The following is a 21797-nucleotide window of genomic DNA, read 5'->3' as shown; positions in this document are numbered from 1 at the left end:
TGGATAAGCAAATCGTTTACGAATTTAAGGCTATATCACAAAACGACTACAAAATAATTTACGTGTATAAGAAATAACCGTTATAAAAAAAATAATAATAAATCCTACCTGCCGCTCCCAAGAATCAAGCACCTGTTTCGAGATCGTTATATATTAATACGTCATTATAATTCCAGGTATATTGACAGTTATCATACAGCTGTTCTTGATGAGCAATCATATCATATGGACAAGCAATATCAATTTTACACTATTCCCAATAATCGATGACATTTTGAATATGTTTTATGTAGTATTGTTGCATTTGCCATTGTTGTTTAAGTAAATTCAATACTATTTTGGTTTGTAACGAAACAAAGACAAATATGGACTAATTAATTAAAAATAACAAATATTATATGTCATATTGACATTGAAAGCAACAATAGTCTTCCTCGTTTGAGCATACGCATCTTTATTCACAATATTTAGAATAACAAAATATACAGAAAGAAAATTAAAAAAGGTCAAAATAAGTAAGCCATTCGTCGGAGAAGGAAGCTCAAAAATGCATAATAATTAACACAAAACATGGTCTTGTATTGGTGTAAGAGACATGAGCAAACCTAGAAGTTTAATGTTAATGTCGCTTCCTGTTGACATTAAGCATTATACATTGATGTCATCGAAATGGCATGTTACTAGTAAACAACTGAAAATAAATTAATTTAGAAAAAAACCTCATCAAAGCTATCAGGCTTTTTTATGTAATCAAGACGCGCGTTTCGTCAGCAAAATATTCACGCGCGAATAAAAGTGACGCGCGAATAAAAGTTTCAGACCAAATAAGGTAAGAATTAAAGTAGGTTCAATAGTGTTATTTTTTTTCTAAGAATATTTTTTTAATATCATTAGATTGATATTTTGTGCAAACACATAGTACATCTTTAATCATTGTTCATAAAATGCATTTCAATTCGATGCAAAACTGCTATTTTTTTTTAATGTTAATATGATTTTTATTTACTCAAGTATTGGAGCGCCATGTTTTTCTTATCATGAAATCTATACACGCACCTTTGACTTTGTGAGTAATCTCATGTGTTAAAATTTCTGTGAAATATTTCAAAAAATGAAATATTCTGAGTGAACTGAGTCTCCCAAACACATTTTATGATAAAATTGTCTTGAAATAGGACTCTACCATGAATATTCAGTTGACAGAACAAGCCATACTAAAAAAGGGGGGGGCTTTTTCTCTTTATTTCTTATATTCTGCTATGATAGAACATTTTCCTATAATGAAAGACTACATCTACAGCGATTCGAGCAAAATTTCTTCGACAAATCCAAACCAAGCCGCATCAAGATAGAATAGAGTGTGGACCAATAAATGATCAAATATCTAAGTTTTCAAGTGAGAAAGGATATATACAGTGACAGATACATTTATAATTTGTCTATCAAAACACGACAGGACAAAGTACTTATTTACCGTTTTAAAAGTTCCTAACTAACAAATGTAATATACAGCATCGAAATGTTTTTTTTTAGACAAATTGCATATGAAAAAACTCACATATAACCGGAGTTAAACTTCAAAATGGTAGTTGAGCATTTATCTTAAAAGGGAAAATCATACTAAACACGTCTTTAAAGTTGCTTTGTAGAATAAATTAAACCTGGAAAACAATAGGGCTTGCATTGTAACAATTTTAGGCGGAAAATACAAACATAATTCTTCAGACTATGTTCACATTTTTCGTAAGTACTGATACATACATAAACTCTTGCATCAGTGTTTTTGATATTGAGATCTTATTATATAAGCAGTACGTTATTGAATAAAACACCATATTTGAACAATTGTGGAATTTCTCCAAGACAGGATGATAGAACCTTTATGTCTTCCGCTGGTTTTATTATATTAACACAAGTTAACATTTTCATCTTTAATCTATGTCTTCTACATTGCAATTAAAATTAACATGAATTATACTTCGATGACAATGCGTCCTATTCACGACTTAATATCAAATAGCGATGCAAGTGGATTTAAAGCTGTTCTTCCTTTTCGGTCATCTATCATAATCAGAAATAATTTACATACAACAACGAAATAAGCCTTTTACACATTGATTCTTTGTTTTGTTTCTTTCACTTCTATTGCTTTATGTGATGAAATTGAGTAAATGTATATGAAAATGCAATTATGAAAAGACAAACATGCACTATAAAAATTTGTTTATTCAATAAGTAAAATAGGTTTTACATATGATTTATTGATCAAAGTTAAATTTACACTATGGATTGGTGTACTAAGTAAATAAAGCATAAGTGAATAAGTCTAGACAAGTGAATACATAATCGATCGTTTTAAGTTTAAAACAATTCAACAAAATATTCTGATCCAACAAATTGTCTAAAAGATCAAACCCGACAGCATCTGAATCAATGATTTGCTCCAATAGAAAAATATTAAAACGCTTTATCTCTGTTATGCATTTTTAGAAATTACCTTCATCAAGAATGTTTAAAGCTAAATAAAAAATTGAAAGCCAAGTTTAAGATAGTTATCAAAGGTACCAGGATTACAATTTAATACGCCAGACGCGCGTTTCGTCTACATAAGACTCATCAGTGAAGCTCAGATCACAATAGTTATTAAGCCAAAGTACAAAGTTGAAGAGCATTCCAAAAAGTGCCAAATACAGATTAGGTAATCCGTGCCTGGGATGAAAAGTATTTCAAAAAATTAAAAGCTATATGAAGAAAAAACAGTTACACAATAATCAAATCCATCTGAGGTCACTCTTGTCCGAGAAAGTCTAAAAAAAAATAAATGATTTGACAACGGACAATTAAGATTTTTTTTTAATCTTGGAAGTACCAATGATATGATTTCTGAGCTGATGTTATAAATGGGGACTAATAGTCGTAAAATTGTTTAGTCTTATATCTAGTTTTATACCCAGACAAAAGCGGAAATGTTGCTCGATGCTATGAACCCCGACTAATTAAAGTCATTCAGCACAATACTGAATTCTTTCGTTTGACGAGATTGGGCATTTGATTTTGCCAATCGATAACAAACTTTCTGTTTTAAATTTTTCCTGGTAGTTTGGTGTTTTTTTTTCCAATGAAATTCTATTTACGCTTATCAAACGGGAAAATACACTTTGATAGCAAGACATGCAGTTACAAACTGCATATATTAAGATTTGCAAATGCAATCAATGCTTGAATGGTCAGCTTTATATAAGTCATAGCTTTAATCTTGTGATGTTATCTTATTACCCTCGAATGAATTAATCTTGTCCACACATGACTTCAGTTTGATATATTTAAGTGATAAAAAAATATTGTTTGCCTTTCTAAGGTACATGTGTTCTCATATACACTATCTTGGCCAAAATGTACAGGAGAGCAGAATTCAGGCTCTTTTTAAACACTAAAAAAACAACCTAGACATACAAAGTAAACTATGCAATAGCTTTCCATATATGTCAGAAGCCTCTGGTTATTGGAGACATGAACCTTGAATAGCCATTATTTATCAAAACACATAAACCACTGAAAGCAAATTGAAACTCACACCAATATAATTAAGCTTCAAACATTAATTTGAAAATAAGAGAAAATCCAACAGTACATATTTTAACTACTGTGGATTCATTTATTTTCGTGGGTACCAATTTTCGTGGATTAAGGAAAACTTACATGTTCGTGGATATTTAATTTCGTGGTTGTGCTAAAGTCTGCATACAAGCCTATAGAAAATTTGTTATTCGTTGAGCATTTAATTTCGTGGTTCATCTGTATCCACGAAATCCACGAAAATTGGTGACCAACTAATAATAATGAATCCACAGTACATTATATCAAATAACACAGGTTGTTGTATCGTAGCCGAGAGTCGGGACTACAACTTTAATATTCACAACTATTCATTAGTGTAAGGACGTCTAATTTATATAATTATGCCTTAGTAATCAAATCATGCGGTAAATATTATAGTATTAATGAATGGGTGTTTTTATAATGGCCCTATAATATGTCCAAGGTCTGTAATAATGGTTGAGGAAGTTTGTAATGGCCCGAGGCAACGCCGAGGGTCATTACAGACATCCGAGGCCATTATTACTGACCGAGGACATATAACAGGGCCATTATAAAAACACCCATTTCTTAGTACATGTATTAGCCAATCGAACAAAAGTACTCCACCATGATAAAGCTTTACATATACCAAATATCCAAGATATAAAGTTAAAAGAAGTTATGTGTTGAAAAACAGGATAAACAGTGATCCCTTTATATGGTTCTTTATAAGTCTTTAATGTTTGTTGCTGGTTACTAAATTAAACAAAATACAAAAAGGTATTATGCTCTTTAAAACTTAATTTTATTAACTGGGCTTAATACAGACAAACTGGGCATTAATACAGGGCCATTACAGAAAAACAGGGCCATTACAGAAAAAAACAGGGCCATTACAGAAAAAACAGGGCCATTACAGAAAAACAGGGCCATTACAGAAAAACAGGGCCATTACAGAAAAAAAACAGGACCATTACAGAAAATATGTAATTTGTAATAAATAGTCATGTTTGGCAATAATGTACTTAGTTGATTAATAAAACATGATAAAACTTGTTTGCAAATGCAAAACATTCAAGATAATTGTGTATCAAATTACATTCATGCAGTAGCTATTAACTTTCTCTAATTTAAACTACATTAGAATGTAAAAATCTGAGGTTAGTAATAAATGATACCTATGAATATTGAACATTCTATATTGGACCGGTTTCACTTTAGGATAAAAATGATATGTTTTTCGTCGAAGTCGAAGAGATGTTGCAATGATGTTGAAATAATTTGATATAAAACGGTAGATAGAGTTCCGTCATAGTCAGTCTTACGATAAGAGTCTGTAGACTTCAGTCCAAAATGCTGTTTAATGTAAGTGACATCTTAAATTCAAATCGATATACATAATGGCTTTAACATTTATAACATAATACGTTATCAAACCTTGCAATATTTGTCTTCTTTGATTTCGAACCAAGTTAAATAAAACTAAATTGAAAGCATTAAATCACTTGTAATAATAATATTTGTACTCTTAGATGTTGCTTCTTTTAAAGAAAACATTTGCTTTACAAAAACTTTGTAAGAAGAAAGAAGTTCAGTTAAGTACTGATATGTACATGTAGTGAGCTTGTTGTTGTCTCATTGGCAATCATACACGCCTCTGGCCTTTGTTAGTCTTGTATTATTTTAATTTTAGTTTCTTGTGTACAATTTGGAAATTAGTATGGCGTTCATTATCACTGAACTAGTATATATTTGTTTAGGGGCCAGCTGAAGGATGCCTCCGGGTGCGGGAATTTCTCGCTACATTGAAGACCTGTTGGTGACCCTCTGTTGTTGTTTTTTTCTATGGTCGGGTTGTTGTCTCTTTGGCACATTCCCCATTTCCATTCTCAATTTTACATCTTTTTATTTTTTATTGGTGTACTTTAACACATTATGCAGAGATGAATTTATCATATTTCTTTGATATTTAAAAGAAATTTTGATATGCAATATCATTTAACTCTTTCACATGTGTTTTTGTCAACCTAAAACGTTGTCTATCTTGAAACATTGAATTTATTTTTAGGGGCGAATATGAATTCCATGGAACTAACTTGCCAAATACAAAAATACTAATGCTTTGTAAAACTATGTTATCTAATGGCACATCGGTAAGATGTTTCTTGCGTGGCACTAGCTGACCATAAAATGTCGTTGAATACGTACATGTATCAGCTGAATTCGTGAGTCGTATTTTTTATAGTATTTAAAGTGTTATATATGTTTATAGTATTTAAAGTGTTATATATGTCTCATATACCATATATTTTGTTATATGAGACTTTTTTGAGAGGGGCAACTTATACCAAAGGGATATTCAATCTCAATAACAGACGAAAGGACAGATAACAGTTTACACAATGATATATAGAAACAGACTGAGTATCACCGAAATAACTGTACAAACATAAAACTACTATTACATCAAAGAATTAAACAATTGGCTGTGAAGTATAACACAATTTTATTCTTACTAGATAACATTGTTAGATATGCCAAAAACTTAAATATTAGTACTATCGTGTACCGTTATAGTAAATTATCCAGTAGCACTTCGAATCCCGCCCTCTATTAAAGTCGGATCATTTCTTTGATATATTATTCAAGAGGCACTCTTTATAAGTGACTATAAGTATTTGTAGTTAACATTTAGCAACTAACACATAAACAAATGATGGAATAACACATTTAATTTAAGACGTAATTTGAATATTATTCCGTTTTATTTTCATAAGGCTCTTTGCACGATAATAAAAGAAGGTGCAAGAAGATGAAGTGTTAATATAGCGATATTTCTTATAACACGGTTTATATACTTTGGAAGAATAAAGTAAATATATATTAAGTACATACGTTGACTCAAACATCTTTCAAGTCAGGGGCAAATATTTGTAGCATTTTCAGACCGAGAATGAATTATATTTTCTTACAGTATCTGAAGTTGCCTTTACATGTTCAAATTGGTGCATGGTATTGATAAGAGCACGTTTTAGAATAAAAAATGTGGCAATGCCGGCTTTAAATGTCATTATATTTTGCATTCTGCTCTACATTTCGAAATAATCACGATTTAAATAATTTAATGTTTCTAAATGTCTTTGTTATTACTACTAAATGAAGAAAACACTTTATAAGTTTGGTGCCCTCTCTTTATCACGAACAATCTATCCTTAACATTGTAATACACAACAACGATAGAAAGTTCTAAGTAAAACAGTATTTTACCAATATGCCCTCATATAAATCGAGAGCTCATCCCATAATACCATGGGTATTATTGCTTGATTGGAAACAAAATGAAAGCAGTGAGCTAAAACCATAGCTATTACAAACGAAGGTTTATCAATAAATATGTAAAAAGATCTTATTCTCCAGAGACCTATCTGGAATGGTGATGTTTAAAATAAATTATCGCTCTTTATTGTTACTTTAATGAGACAGAAAAGGAATTTGTCAATCATGGCGCTAAGTAATTACAGCTAAATATATCATTGTTTCTAAAGAGTTGTCACAGCAAAGAGTTCAAAATAGATGATTGAAGATAAAATGCGTGGTTGCTCTTGGTGATTTCATACTAGGATGCATACATATACAGTCGCGGTAAATTGAAATTACGTCTAATTTAATGTAGCGTATTGTTAAAGTTACACAGCAAATGATATATATTAATAACTAATCAAATATTTATCATATTTACCTAGCCGTATGATTACATGATCGTTAACAAGAGGTTACTGCAACATTTACTTTAGTTATCGCGTGTAACAATCAAATAGCTTCAGTATTCATGGTATTATAGATTTAAACTGCTTACGACATATGAATTTGTTTCTAATTAATAAACTTCAAAGACAAAGACCAAACCTATATGCAGGACACTATCCTTTACTTTCTGTTATAAATTTGTTAATCAATGCTGTCAATGGCGCATTAAATTGTCATGCAACGACAATATTCCTTCGTCTAAAAAATGTAGTTACAGTATTTAACGAAATTCATTCAACGTATGTTGATGATATGTTTATTAATTCATTCAAGTCATGTTAATAAATTAAATGTGTTTATAGATCCATTCAATTCCTTCAATTTATTTTCAATGCGTAATCATAGCAAGAACCGTAGCAAGCGTGATGTTGCGCTAATCACAATTTTGTTTTCAACGATACATATACAAATCACAGAAAATTTATTCTATAAATAACATGAAAAACGCTCTAAAGATTTGTCAACAATATTTTTGTATAATCAGCAGCAACAACAAAAAAATGGAAACTTTGCTCTGAAAATGCATGATTTTTAAGGTTAGACTTGCATCAATTATAAAGTCTATCAATCGTAGTATATGAACTTAATCTTACACTAAAGTAATAAGTGTGTTTACAATCATTATTTTCGGATATACCATATAGACGATTTATTTATCAAAACTACTTATGGCATTTGTTCCAACAGTTTGCATAATGAGAATTTGACGCTTCAAAAAATAGATTTTAAAACCATATCATTAAATATGATGTACTCTACATGTACTTAATCGCGTGTAAATCAGAATCAATTCGAGAAGCACTCTCAAAGTGATCCGTAAAATTCAATTCCATGTATTGTACATATAGCAGCGAAACTTTGAGGAAAAATCGGCAGAAAAACTAGAAAACACATTACTGCCGCTTTGAAATCAGAATTACTACGGATGTCAACGCTCTTTATGAAATATGAAACCATTACCAAATGTTATACATAAAAAGAAATGCAAAAGTGCATACATCACGCGTGGTGTTAGTTTAACTGTTATCATGCTGTGTTGTTCAACATGATATTATATATATATAAATTTCTACCAGACCCGGATATTTTTGTTTTTGATAAAGGAAACAGTAGTATACCGCTGTTCCAAACTCATAAATCGATAGAGAAAAAACAAATCCGGGTTACAAACTAAAACTGGGGATTAGAGAACTGCGACACAACTGAAACACAACACTGAAATGAAACACACACAGAAACGAACTTTAATGTAACAATGGCCATTTTCCTGACTTGGTACAGGGCATTTTATGAAAAAATGGTGGGTTTAACCTGGTTCTGTGGCATACCAAACCGCCCGCTTTAATGACAGTGTTAATTATAACATTAAAATGACAACATTACACGACAGGGTTACAATAAATAAACAGAAAAATGGGAGAAAATATAGGACAAAATTGTTCGCAAAAAACTCATCGTTTAAACAATCAAATTATTGTTCAAAAATTATTAATGGCTAAATAAGACACCTTATTTGGTTAAGATATTCTACATTATAAAGACATGCTTTCATTTCAAAAACATACATTTTTTGGTATGATATACACGGATTTAGCTATACTTTTTGGACCTTTTGAATTATAGCTCTTCATCCTGTCATCTTTTATATAAGCTTTGGATTTCAAATATTTTGGCCACGAGCATCACTGAAGAGACATGTATTGTCGAAATCCGCATCTGGTGCAAGAAAATTGGTACCGTTAATTTTATTATACTGATTGATTGGCAAACATCAAACTCGATATGATTTAAAAAGTTGGAATCAAAATCCACAGCCACTCGTGTGATAATTAAGTTATCAAATCTTGTGGAATTTTTCCAATATATCTTTATCGCATCATTCATCAACACAGATAGATCATGTGATAATCACTCATAACCTAAATATTCCCTCATACTAATTTTTTTCAGCATTTACCTCATAACATATCTATATGTTACCATTTGGCTTGAAGAAGATTTGCAATTGAGTTATCAATTTTCTTCCAAAATAATTGCTTTATGTATATGGTTATTACATACATCATAATGTAATATTCATATCGAATTATCACAGTTGTTTACTTCTATTTATGGTGGTTTATTGTAAAGATTTCTCGCATTGGCAATCATACCACACCTTCATATATCATATTGATAAATATATATAGAAAAATACATGGCAAAATCCGTATCGCATGCTGTTATCACAACGAGAAACCAATATCAGTCCCGAGGGCTGATATTGGTCGAGCGGTGATACAGCATGCGATACGGATTTTGCCATGTATTATTCTGTTTATCATATATTTTAATGGAATCAGATTTATGGGATATCCATTTTTTTTTTTAAATCGTCTGAAATTATAAGCTAGCATTGGTGGACATCAGCTATTGTCTGCTCTATGGTTGGGTTGTTGTCTCTTTGACACATTCCCCATTACCATTCTCAATTCTATTATGATTTTTCTGTATTTTTCCAGCTGAATTGTTTTTTTTTTATAGACATCCTTATTTGCTTAATATCCACATCGTAATGCCCCTTATAATCTTATTACATTCTCAATATATGTTAAAGACCATGGATATTAATTTTTGGAAAAAATACCGATTTTAGCTGAAATGATGAGACTTTTTTTTTCCTATGCCAGGAAATACAGAAACTGAACGTCATAGGTCAAACGGTGACGTCATTCGAATTGTGACGTCATGTCAGGTATGCGATACGGGCTTTGCTATGCGATTAGGGGTATGCGATACGGGTTTAGCCATGCGATACGGGGTATGCGATACAGGGTAGGTGATAGAGACTGGAAAAAAGAACCTTTATTAGATATACAAAATTGCTGTATTTTGTACTAAACATATGATAAAAGTATATAATCAATACAAATACATTCACGACAATACCATTAGAAAAATTTTGCCAGGAATGTATTGTTTTCATCAGTGTATCGGTACTGATATGATCTATATCAATTATTTTAAACAATTTCCGTGACCATTAATGAATAAGTAGATTGTTAAGAACCTTTGGTTCCTACATGTTCTCCCCCACGTAAAGATGAATTTAAATGAATTTGGTAATTCTGTTTGGTCCTCTTTGTCATTTATTTTAAGAAAAAAAACTACTTTTATTTTGACGTTTTTATACATCACTTGAAGTTGTATTCCACTTTAAAGTCATAAGAAACCTTAAATCAAAAAAATAATGCATATTTTTTTTTATAACTTAATGGATAGCTTTCATTATAAAACTTATGTACATACACTTTTTTCTGAAGAAAATTCTTTAATTTATTCATATTTAGAAGAAGTTTACTTTATTTTAATTGCTTCCTTCAATGAAGCAATTTCCCCGACATATTTTCCGTATGCAAAGTGACCTCAGCGTGACCCATCTCGTAAAAATCCGGTGATCACAATACGCATGGATGTCCTTAAAATAAACTATTATCTGAATTTACAAGTTTAAACACGTGCTCAATTTCCATGCTTTTTTGTTGATTTTTTCTCGATTGTTGACAAACAGGTGACAATCGTGAAACTTCGGCTTCAATACACGAACTTTAATTACCTGCCATATTTTCACAACAACACTGACCGATTAAAGAAAAAATGACAATTATACGAAATTTACACGAAAAACATGATAAATTCGTGCACAGAAGACTAAGTTTATGATGTTTGTATGCATTGGTTCAAGAATTGGAAGAAAATTATTTTTCGTCGGGCACGCGTTTCTTATGACTTTAAGAAGCCAGTACAAATATGACGGCGCTTGCTAGTGAAATTATCGACGTCATCCTACAGTCAAAGTTATACTGGTTAATATTTTTATATCGTTCTCTTTTTCGGAACATATGGCTGAATATTTATGCAATATTTGTTAATGGGCGTTAAACAGTCAGCAATCACTGTTATTATCATCAGTAATAACATGACATAAACACGATCAACGTGGAGAGTTATCGAAACCAAGGGCTCTTCCTAAAAAAAACCATACCATCGATAACTTGATGCATTAAAGTAATGTTTGAAAATAATCGATGCCTGCGTAATAGCTGTAGCATTTTCTTTGCTCTTTACGTTTAAACTCATCTTTAACGATTTCGGACTTGTATCTTAAATCAAATTATACAAATTGTGAAAACATAAAATGAATATAAATGTTGGTTTTATCAATTTCAAGATTTGAAATTTAAAAAGATAAAGAAGATTATGTGAACATAAATGGTAAAATTTCCCATGCATTCGTTAGGTACAAAATCTCAAAATTCAATTATAAACAACAAAACGTCACTTTCAGCTTAAAGGAAGCAGTAACATACGGATGAATGACAAACACAAAACAAAAGAACATAAAATATGTGCACAATATTGAAATATTTTAAAATTGGAATGTTGCTTAATGTACGCCTGTACAATATATTTAAATGCAAAAAAAATCTCTATCACAGGAAATGACTCAAAGATTCAAACATGGGATTGATCTCGTACGAATTGGTGGTATAAGGGGACATGTTCGTGTACATAAAGCGAAACATCCCTTTATTTGTAAGATATATACTCAGGCAAATTGAGTCATACTAAATCAATTTACCCAGCCACCCTTTATGTTTTTGGTAATGCAAAACAACAAAAGTAGCTGTAATTTGTTTTTGATGTTAGTTTCGCATTATTTTTACCAAGTAAATATTTATCTTCTCATGGTGTCATTGTAAACAAAACAAAAATCCTGCTTGACCATCAATGAATGATTTACTCTATCAGCTGACAACTTCATTTAAAAACTGATGACTAGGGAATAACGGTACTACAGTTGTACAGTTTGAGTCGTCAATAAGCCATTTGACGGTTACAAACGCAGTTTTTTTGGCAAGGCATAGCTGACCCAGGAATATAATGTTTCTACCTTCATATACAAATTGACGACAGCGCCTTTTCAACAACAGTACTAAAATTCCTATTCAAGATCTAATGAAAAACTTTAAAGTGGCTCTAATACTTCTAATACCCCCATATACATCAACTGGGCTTGCGCAACGTTATTGCTAAGATTTAAAGGAACTGAAAGATCTGAACAAGTATTAGAACTGCACAACTGATGTTTCAAATTACATAACGTTACACTAAACAGTTCAAAAATTTTATTTTACACCGATACGTTAATGGAACAGAAACTTATTCACTTAAGATGTTTCCTTCTAAAAAGAACTGTTGATAAAACAACCAATTTTGTCGAGTCAAATTTTATACGTGTAAGTTTTCGTACCAAAAGTTTTTTTTCTGTACAAACTACTTTATATATTTACAGTTCGCACTATCATCAATTCAAACATTGTCACTGTTAACGATCTCAATTCCCATTTGTCTAGACGCAAATTGACCCTTTAACACACAAGAAAATTTGCCTGAGGGTTGTTTTACATAATTAACACCATTTAATAAAATAACAGTGACGTCAAATGCAAAAGTACAGCAGATTCACTGGAGCTGACTTGCAACACAGAAGTTTTAGAGCAATCATTTGTATTTCATAACTAGAATCAAGCTCTCCAGTTCTCATTATTTCAAATTCAAATGAGAGCCTTAAAGTTAAATGTAACATTTTCTCTCTGATGAGTTGTTCCTTTGATAATATAGTGATATTACAACAGCATAATTCAAAATCGTGTCTGACCGATACTTTTTGGAAATTTGGATATAAACTGATTTGCACCAAACATGTCATCTTAGATTATGTTGAAATGGTAGTACTCTGTGGACGAGCTAGTCTGTATTTCGCACCTTAGTATATCGTGTCACGCATTGAATGTTTGATTTTGATTACATCTATATACATATTATTAATGCATTTACAAATGTCAAACTTTACAATTACTTCTTTTTATACAGTAAACTTTCGCGAACCTGCGATATAAGTAGATGCAAATTCAAAATGTTTAGCACTTAAATTTCCTAACTTTACACAATATAGCAACGTTAGACCTGCATAATTCATCATACATATACTAATGTTAAACTTGTACGCAATTCAAATCCAAAGCACAAGTTTATCTTATTCAATAAAACACAAACATTAAATACGTTGAAAATCAAATGTATTTAAAAAATCAGCAATTAACTTGTAGATTACTTACGTTTATTTTCAGTGATATAACTTAATTTGGGTTAATCCATCAATAGCACAAAAAGTCAATGCTGATCTGTTAAATCCGATTCCAATTATAGTAAAGATCCGAACAGCTACTGTGTATCTTCTCTGTATTCTGTCAAATCAAATGAACGCCTGTATAAATTAGTAAATCAGAACGAGGAAAACAGTCAATAACTTAGTTGTATTTTTTCATGCGGATGTTTTATTATCGAAGGGTGTATATGAGGGGGTCTGTAGGTAGCCTGTTGGAAGCCAATATTTCTCCTTTTGAATTTCTTCTAGTCAACTTGACATACTCTGATTAATAAGATAAGTAATAAAGTGACAAAGAAAGTAAAAAAGAAGGGTTCACTATTTGATTTCCCAAAACACACTGTCCCGTAAAGTATATCTTAATTTGTTGTCGAAAATAATTTATTTCTAAAACTAATGATTTTTTTAAAATCCTATACTAAAGTGGTAACAAATGAGTTCGAATAATATGAAACAGAAACAGAAAATGCCGTTTGACCTGAACAGTGGTAATTTCATTATTCTCTGTAAATACTAATCAAAATTATGAACGAATGAATCAATTCTTCAACAAGACTAAAATCAATGAAACAAATGCAAATATTCATCAATAGAGGTGGTTTGTTCCAAGAAAATCATATTGTTACAGAAATTATTTGATATAAAACATATAATTTGTATTATCTATTTTTTTATCTTCTAACGTGATTTTCATATTGAATGATGTGACACCTTTTCCCATTCGGCTGTCGAAAGAGGTTAGGAAAAGATGCTTAAATGAATGTGTTATCAGGAATTTTCCGCCTTAAACATGCACAAAAGGTATACTACTGACAATTGACTGTGATACCCTCTTGGGCTATAACTCCATTAGGACGGCGTAAATGAATTCTATTGGAAGTGCTATATAAGGAGATATCATAAATTAATTTGCCTATTATATATCTTTTGATCATGACATGCCGAAAGACATCATATTGAGTTTGACTATATTTTTGCTATAAAAAAAAATCGTCGTGTTTGTTAGTGCAATCAAAACAATCTTGAAACTCCAATCTTTAAAAAAGTAAAACAAAATGGGTTGTCTTGTCAAAAATTTTAAAGCTTTGAAAATTCCAATACTGTTGTGTTTCTTTGGCTTCAGCAATTGATTTTTATTAAAGAACATGTGTTCTCGATAAAAGCTTCGGAAACAACTTCAAGTTGACTTAATAATACACTTTGAAATAAAGATCACAAGAATAATGAGCGTTGTTCGGATTAAGTGGAGTTGACCCTTGGCTAAAAATATATAGTTGATTACTTTTTGTGTACATTAATCATTGACATGATTTTATTCAGATGTGTTCAATTTTCATTAATTTTTACAATTTTGTTAATTTTTGCAAACTTGTTTTGTTTTACAATCTTTTGTTAATTTTTGCAAATAGAAGCAGAGCATGGACCTACTCAAAATAAAAACGATGAAAGAATTAACACTAATGATCATCAGATGAAGATGTAATTAACGGGTGTATATGATTTTTGTTTATATATATATATGATTTGTTTTTCGAAAGACTGACTGATCGAAATAAAAAAAATAATAATGTGTGACACTAGTAGTTGCACCCCATATGTCTGAACAAAAATAAAACAAGTTATATAGCATTATACACAAGGTTTCAGCTAACGCAAATATGATAACTGTTGTGATTAAAAAACATGATAAGAGAAAATAAAACTTGGCGAAAGATATGTATCCATTTGACAACGTCCATCTTGATTATTTTGTTTCAGGTCTTGGACTTTTCCCCTCATCAAACAATACTCAGATTTCCCCTTGAACTCGTGACGCAAACCGATTTATGCAAAAATCTAATAATCAGCTGATTGTATTTGATAGCAATCGACACAAATGAACCAACTTATAAAGAGGTTAATAGTATTGATCAATGGATATGTGAAACGACATTATTTGACAACTTTGATAAAGAAAAATGGCTTTGAAGGGGGTACTTCAAATAATTTTAAAGGCGAAGTTGTTTTAAGTAAAGTTTAAGGTTACACATTTAGAAAGATGACTCGGTTAGGGAAAACTTTGTTTTGAAGATACTTATGAGGTCAAAAATGAAAAAAATCTGTAATTTTAGTCCTTGACCTTTACAAAGGCAGCGCATACATGTTTTTTATAAACTGATTGATGATAACCTGAAGATAAATTCTGTGATTCATGTGACCAACTTTTACAGTATAGTAAAGCAAAATTACAAGATTTTTTTTTCTAATTTCGTTATTTATTACAATGTAAGTTATGAATTCGTAAAATGATAATTAAAAAAAAAAACAAAAACAAAAAGAGCAGCAAACTGGAATTGTTTGTTGACAAGAAGGATACCTTTATTTTATGTTAGTCGGCGAATAAAAATTGAGAGTAGCGAAACAAATATCGTTGAGGCTAAAGAGACGGGAATACATATTTGAACTCGGGGAAACTCTGGTTATGTTCCGGACCATATGAGTATTTGGACAATACGTGTAAGGTTATGAACATATGGGTACATACTCATATGGTCCGACCATACGCGTATGTTCCGACCGTATGCGTATGGTTGGGGTTATCAACACGTTTACTTTAAATACTTTAAAACACTTTATAAGGTATGACCCTTCTAGTTGTTACGTCATTAACAATGTCATTCTATTATATTTTAATAATGAAAAAGATAAGCTAAATAACAATAAGCAGTTTCACACATTTAATGTTACTTACTTTTTGAAATACAATAAGAAGATGTCAAAAACAAATGCACATATTGTAAAAGGAAGTTTTGTTACTTTACGTATACCGGGTCTAGTAATTTACCACGTTTAATGTGAAAGTAGATGACATACCGGCAAGGACCATAGTTTATTTAATTTGATCTGCGAATATGGTGTATTGCAGTCATGTTTTGATATTGGAGATCTAGAGCTTCTTAAAAACACTGTAGACTCATCAGAATGGCTCGAGACCTCGATATCACTTTACGCTGCTGCAAAGAAAACTAGCTTGTCACTCCCAAGCAAAATGTGTAACTGAAAAGTTTCGTGCACAACCAAAACGTGCACATGCATAAAAATTATGGTACCTTGTTGCAGTAAATGTTATTCTAACCATACATTTAATAATACAATTAGCGATGAAAAAACTAAGATCAACTGACTGTGACATCTATATTTAATGTTTATGTAGCTTTGAATTGTGAAATTGATACATTTTTATGTTAACATCTTTTGTTTTAAGATAAAGATTATTGTATTATTCAAACGTTTCTATTGCATTTTGGAAAAACAATACATATATGGTTCAAATACTCAAATGGTCCGGTCCGTTAATAACCAAACGAGTATAATACTCATATGGTCCGACCATACGCGTACGGTCCATATGAGTATACACATATGGTCATGACCATACGCGTATGGTCCTAATACTCATAACAGTCACACACATATGTTTCAAGCATAACAACATTACTTATATCTATTTTACTGTACCAGATGCGCATTTCAACAATGAATATTTTTTCCAAATGTGGTTTTAAATTTGCTTGAAATTGCCAAAGAAGTGGGAAAAGTAAAATACTAAAAGATGAAACACATTTTTGAATGAATGGCACTATTTTTTGGTTTTCTCTTGTCTGAAAAATCGTTCATAAAAAGGTCAAAATGATCTTTTGAACATCAGTTAACTAACTTGCTTTTTAATATCTTTCGATAATCACTTTCTATTACATTCTGATAGATACCCAAAAAGGGAGATCATTTAATAAACTTTACATTCCAAGTAATTTGTTCTAACAGGGGTTATCTGAAACAAATCACCTCTGGAAGATCACTCTACGTTGATTTTTTTTATTCTGTATGTATTTTTTTCTGTAAAATTTTTACTTTAAAAATTCATAAAGAAAAAATCCACTAAGTTTCCAGTGTCTATGTGGGAGATCGAACTAAGACCTTTAGAATATTAAGTCAAGATGTATACCCCTAGACAACATGGACAAGGACGACTGATACAAATCCTTTGTTAATTTAAAATATTTAAATAGTTTATCGGGAGCATCAAGTGCATATCCTATCAAGTAATATATAAAATACTTAATAATTACTGTATATCATTCTGATCCACATTTTATGAAGTGTACATGTTTTTTTAAATAAAGTCTATAAGAGCTTGGATGTAAAAAAAAACGTTATCCCAATCGGACTTGGTGTGACAGTGCAAAATCACCTTCTCGACTCCGGTCATCAGGGTAATCTTACAGTGACACGACTGCCTTATCATGAGATAACTATTACGTATATACATAAAGGCCAAAGTAGTATACCGCTGTTCAAAACTCGTAAATCTATGGGAAAAAACAAAATTGGGGTAACAAACTAAAACTGAGGAAAACGCATTAAATTTAGAGGAGAACAACGACACAGCATTAAAATGTAACATACAAAGAAACGGACTAAGCATTAGACAAAATCCGATGAGAATTACAAATGTAACAAGTGGTTAGGCCTTCAAAGTCATAGCTAGTATTGTCTGACAAAATTGTACATATGTGGATATTAAGATCCAATATATAAATCGCCAATGCAGATTATAACAATACTGGATTAACATAAATGTGATTGAAATATAATACTTATGACTAATCTAAATGTAAAAAGACGAGAAATGATCAATAGTATTTTGTTTGTGTTTTTGTGTTCTTTTTTCTTAAACGATCTATCTTTGAGGACCAATTTCATTGTCATATATCATGATATCAAATCATCATTTGCATCTATTTATTAATAAAAAAATATATAATATAAGAATGCCACATGCGCATTTAAAATACAGTTCTTTGATATTGCAAAGCAATGCAGCTAAGTTTTTGTAATGCACCCTGAATAAAAGAATTAAGCGACGTCTTACCATTCAATACATTTAAAATCTAACATACACAGAGCTCATCATACACAACGAATTGTTTAAAAATCAACGATGACTTTAAGAGACACCTTCCTAAATTTTAACCTTTAACAGTGTGCGTAATGACGACATGTTGCCATTTCAAGAGACATACATTTTGTGTATGTTAAACTGATTGCTTGGCATACATATACATCACATACTCAATATGATTTAACCCATTAGGATCACAATATACATCCACTAGTGTGATAAATAAGTTATCAAATCTTGTGGAATCCATTTTTCTTATAATTATGTCTTTATCGTACCAGTCATCAACACAGATATGTCATATGATATAATTTCATAATTAAACTAACCGCATTACCTCATAAGTATATTGGTCAGCATTTACGTCACAACATAGCAATATGTTACTACTTGGCTTAAAGAAGATTTGAAATTGAGTAATCGAGTTTCTTCTAATATAATTGCTTTATGTATTTGGTTATTACATACATTGTAAAATTCATATCGAATAAGCACATTTGTCTTTTACTATAAGTGAAATTTATTGTAAAGATTTCTCTCCTTGTTAATCATACCACACCTTCATATTTCATATTGATGAATATTAGTACATACTCAAAGTAAATACATCAAAGATAATACCATTAGAGAAAAGTTTGACATAACCCATAAAAGCGTTTCAGACCCCACAAAGTGAAGAAAATGGTTTTCATTTTAAGAACCCAGTACAAATATGACGGAGCTTGCTAGTGAAATTTTCGACGTCATCCTACAGTTAAAGTTATACTGGGTAATATTTTAATATCGTACTCTTTTTTCAGTACATATTGCTGCATATTTATGCACTTCTTGCCAATTAAATTTAATAGTAAAATTTCCTATAAAATTGAGAATGGAAATGGGGAATGTGTCAAAGAGACAACAACCCGACCAAATAAAAAACAACAGCAGAGGGTCACCAACAGGTCTTCAATGTAGCATTCGTTAGGTACAGATGTCAAAATTTGATTATAAACAACAAAACTTGACTTTCAGCTTAAAGGAAGTAGTAATATACGGATGAATGATACCCCCCCACCCCTCCACCCCCCCCCCCCCAAAAAAACCCATAACATATGTCCACAATGTTAAAATATTTTAAGTTCTTGAAGGTTGCTTACTGTACGCATGTACGATACAAAGATCAAAGATACAAACATGGAATTGCAATTGATCTCGTACGAATTGGTGGTAAAAGGGGAAATGGTTGTTGGACATGTTCGAGTACATTAAACGAGACACCACTTTATTAGTAAGATATATTCTCAAACGAATTGTTTCATATTTATGTTTTTTACCCAGCCACCCTTTATGTTTTTTTACTCCAATGCAAAACAATAAATGTAGCTGTAATTTGTTTTTGATTTTAGTTACACATTTTTTATCAATTAAATATTTTATCTTCTCATTATGTCATTGTAAACATAATGAAAATCCTGCATGACTTGATATGAATGATTTATTCTATCATCCGAAAACTTGATTACTAAGGAATAACAGTACTGCAGTTGAAGAGTTTGAGTCATCAATAAGCGATTTGACGATTTCAAACGCAGTTTTCGTTGCAACGCGTAACTGAGCCAGAAATTAAATGTTTCCTTCACAAACAAATTGACGACAGCGCATTTTCAACAAGAGTATTGTAATTCCTATTCTAGATCTACTGAAAAACTGGAAAATGGTTCTAATACTTCTAATACTCTATATATCGAATTTGACTGTCCAACGTTGTTGCTCAGATTTAATGGAAATGAAAGATCTGAAGAAGTATAAGAACTGACTATTTTATATTTTAAATTAAATGACATTACACTACATGTACACATTTCAAAAATTCAATTTTACACCGATTACGTTAATGGAACAGAAACTAATTCACTTAATATGTTTCCTTTGAAATTGATCTTTTTAAAAAAAGGCCAATTATTTCTAGTCAAATTTTATACGATATCGTACGAACAGATTACTTTCTGTTCTAACTACTTTATATGTTCACAGTTTAGACTATCATGCATTGAAATATTGTCACTGTTAATGATCTCAGCTCTCATTTGTCTAGACGCAAATTGACTCTAAACACGCCAGGAAATTTGCTTGAGGGTAGTTGTACATAATTACCACCATTAAATAAAATAACAATGACGTCAAATGCAAAAGTACATCAGTGTCACTGGAGCTGACTTGCAACAGAGAGGTTCTAGAGCAATTGTATTTCAAAACTAGAATAAAACTTCCCAGTTTTCATTATCTCAAATTAAAATGAGAAGCTACAAGTTAAATGTAACATTTTATCTCTGGTGAGTTATTCTTTGTTAATATAGTGATATTACAACAGTTTATTTCAAAATCGTGTCTGACCGATACTTTTTTGAAATTTGAATATAAACTGATTTGCATCAAACATGTCATCTTAGGTTATTTTGATATGGTAGTACTCTGTTGACACGTCAGTCTGTATTTCGCACCTTAGTATGTCGTGTCACGCATTGATTGATTGATTGTTGGTTGCTTAACGTCCAGTGGCAAATATTTCATGCATATTCAGGACGAGAACAAGTTCACAATAAATACAATAGGTAGGTCTTGTCATAATAGAGGCCATTTGGGATGATGGTCGGGGAAATTTGGACTGCCACTGGAAAATGAGGATATATTGGATAGGGACAGAAATTTTGCCTTGCAACAGGCCACCTACGGGCCCTCGAAGAGTTGTTGCAAGGGTTCTTAACGTGCAAAGAGCGTGGCACTCTCTTGACACGGGACATCGGATTTAACGTCCCCATTCTGACCGGACGTGACTGCAAACTTAATACATCCCGCACAGCCAAACGGACGCCCCACTTCGGCAAGCGTTCTACTGCCGGTCGGGAGAAGACCAAGTGACCATATTTCTATTCCCCAGTCACGCATTGAACGTTTGATTATGATTGCATACATATTCATGCTATTGATGCATTTACAAATGTCAAATTTTACAATTAATTCTTTTTATACAGTAAACTTTCACGAACCTATGATTTAAGAAGAAGCAAATTCAAAATGTTAAGCATTTAAATTTCCTAACTTTACACAATATAGTAATGTTAAACGTGCATAATTTATCATACATACTAATGTTAAACTTGTACTCAATTCCAATCCAAAGCACACGTTTATCGTTTACAATAAAACACAAAGCATTAAATACGTTGAAAATTATATGTATTTAAAAGAACAGCAATTAACTTGTAGATTACTTAC

At 31.2% G+C, this 21797-nt stretch overlaps 1 protein-coding gene across 3 annotated transcripts in view; it reads right to left on the bottom strand.

Annotated features, from left to right (window-relative positions):
* The window catches only part of LOC143057770 (uncharacterized), a 50634-nt gene extending 36940 nt beyond the window's left edge, over nt 1-13694 (bottom strand). The window contains exon 1 of one of the 3 annotated variants that reach the window (XM_076231161.1): nt 13548-13694. The gene's annotated coding sequence lies outside the window, so the exon portion shown is untranslated. Of the gene's footprint in view, nt 1-108; nt 210-13547 lie in introns of those variants that run through there. The other 2 variants (XM_076231163.1, XM_076231162.1) reach the window with 2 other exon arrangements.
* Between the last annotated feature and the right edge of the window lie 8103 nt (nt 13695-21797).

The sequence above is a fragment of the Mytilus galloprovincialis genome, chromosome 13 (assembly GCF_965363235.1).
Source record: "Mytilus galloprovincialis chromosome 13, xbMytGall1.hap1.1, whole genome shotgun sequence".
Classification (NCBI taxonomy): domain Eukaryota; kingdom Metazoa; phylum Mollusca; class Bivalvia; order Mytilida; family Mytilidae; genus Mytilus; species Mytilus galloprovincialis.
Note: the sequence above shows the minus strand (reverse complement) of the source record. Positions and strands in the feature narration are given on the sequence as shown.